Source organism: Abrus precatorius, unplaced genomic scaffold (assembly GCF_003935025.1).
Source record: "Abrus precatorius isolate BTA unplaced genomic scaffold, Abrus_2018 Scaffold11, whole genome shotgun sequence".
NCBI classification, from domain to species: domain Eukaryota; kingdom Viridiplantae; phylum Streptophyta; class Magnoliopsida; order Fabales; family Fabaceae; genus Abrus; species Abrus precatorius.
In genome coordinates this window covers 9,440,915-9,443,101 of record NW_020874303.1, presented here as the reverse complement: position 1 = coordinate 9,443,101, position 2,187 = coordinate 9,440,915, and the positions used below count along the sequence as shown (strand labels likewise).

Here is a 2,187-nt window from a genome sequence, read left to right as displayed (position 1 = left end):
CATAGTTAGGGGTTTATGGAACTCAAATTGATGTATTGATTCGACTTTATCTTCTGAACTTTAAGTTCTTGGATTAATTGAGTTGTTAATTCTGCTTTTCATGCAATCTTTGAATGGAAATTCATTTGATTAATCAAGAGGAATCTTTACCAATGGGAATTGGATTGTTTGCTCCGATCTGAATTGGCAACCAGATTTTAGGGATTTCTTAGGGATAAGGAGACCTAATTTTGCAATCTTATAGTTCTAATTCTTAATGCAACCTGAAATTGAATCTCACCTAAGGGATTAGGGAGGTTTAGTGGATTGTTAGGGTCAATGAGTTAAGGAATAAACCTTTGGCTAGGTATATGTGAAACTGATTGTCAATTATTCAATTGCTTGAATGTTCAGAGGATTTAATTGGATTGATATTGATATTCTTGTGAAGTAAATTCCTAACTATCCTTCATTGCTATTTCATTTCATCACAAATCTTATACTCTGTTTTTCTGCAAGTTCTTTACTTTTGATTGCTCTGATTATTGCTTTTATATGATACAACTCTCTTCCCAAATTCGTATGGTTCAAATGGTTATTTTTCTGTGAAGTGATAATTGAGTTCCTAATTCCCTGTTGAGACGATACTCGGATCTTAAATTTACTCATTACTTGCTGCAATCCTAGTGCACTTGCTAGTGTTTAGATTGCAAACAACAAGTTTTTGGCGCCGTTGCCGGGGAATTTGAGTTTCAATATCATTAGTAACATAAGAATAGATAGATTGAGTATTTTGTTTCTCTGAATTTCTGTAGTATTAGTCTGTAGTTAGACATTTTGTCCATTCTGCATAATTCTGCAGCTTTTAAACTTGTGTTTCAATTACTTTTACTGATATTTGCTGCATAATTTTCGTGGTGCAGTTCTGAATACTAACTTGTAGTTTACGTTTGCTTCATTTTGATTTGTATATGCGTGGCAAAAACAAAAACAAATCAACTCTAGTCTTTGATCCTGACATAGACATAACCTTAAGGAGATTGAGAAAAGAGTCTAGAGCAGAAAAAGTCATAGGGAGTGATAGTGAATTAGAAGTTGTCCATTCTCCAGAATTTCAAAATAATCCTAGAGTGAAAAGAACACCTACATCTTTGAGACAACTAAATTCAGAAATAGAGATGGTAGAACAAAGAAGAATTAGAACATTAGGGAACTATGCAATTCCTAACATGCAAGGTTTTAACTCTTCTATAATCAGGCCAACTATTCAAGCCAACCATTTTGAGATTAAACTTGCCTTATTACACTTAGTCCAACAAGATCAGTTTTCTGGTGGAAATTCTGATGATCCTAACCTACATATTTCAAATTTTCTACAGCTATGTGACACCATAAGAATAAATGGGGTTAGTGAAGAAGCCATCAAACTGAGACTATTTCCTTTTTCCTTGAGAGATAGAGCAAAATGCTGGTTACAAGCTCAACCACAAGGAAGCATTACAACTTGGACAGAACTTGTGAACAGGTTTCTAACCAAGTACTTCCCTCCATCCAAAGCTGCTAAGCTGAGAGGAGAAATTACATCCTTTGTTCAGTAAGATGGAGAATCATTGTATGAAGCCTGGGAAAGATACAAAGAATTGCTAAGAAGGTGTCCACATCATTGTATTCCAGATTGGATGCAATTGGAAACTTTTTATAATGGGATGAATGCAGTAACAAGAACAATGGTTGATGCTGCTGCTGAAGGTTCATTAAATACAAAGTCCTTGGAAGAAGCTCAGAGGATTATTGACATGATGGCATCTTCAATGTATCAGAATTCAAACTCAAGGAATCAAGGAAGAAACTCTGGTCATGAAGCTAAGGTTCTGGAAACTTTTCTTGCACAAAATCAGCTACAAAATCAAATGTTTTCAGAACAATTAGTTGCCTTAACACAACAAATCAACAATCTGCAAACAGGGAGTATGCCTACCAGTCAGCTAAGTTGTGATTTTTGTGAAGGAAACCATGCGAATGGTGCATGTGAGGCATCCACAAGTGAACCACAAGAGCAAGTAAATTATATGAATAATTTTCAGAGACAATAGCCATCATATCCCCCTGGATTTCAATTTTCAAATAATGGAACTCAGCAGTATTCTAATTGGATTAATCAATATTCTGCTGCAAAGAATTCTAACTCAAATTTTCCTTTTTCTAATG

At 34.8% G+C, this 2,187-nt stretch overlaps 1 non-coding gene across 1 annotated transcript; it reads right to left on the bottom strand.

Moving 5' to 3' along the window:
• Window positions 1-1,541: 1,541 nt before the first annotated feature.
• On the bottom strand, window positions 1,542-1,648 carry LOC113856771. The gene has a single exon (XR_003503004.1). It is a non-coding gene; the product is annotated as a small nucleolar RNA R71 (small nucleolar RNA).
• Window positions 1,649-2,187: the final 539 nt, after the last annotated feature.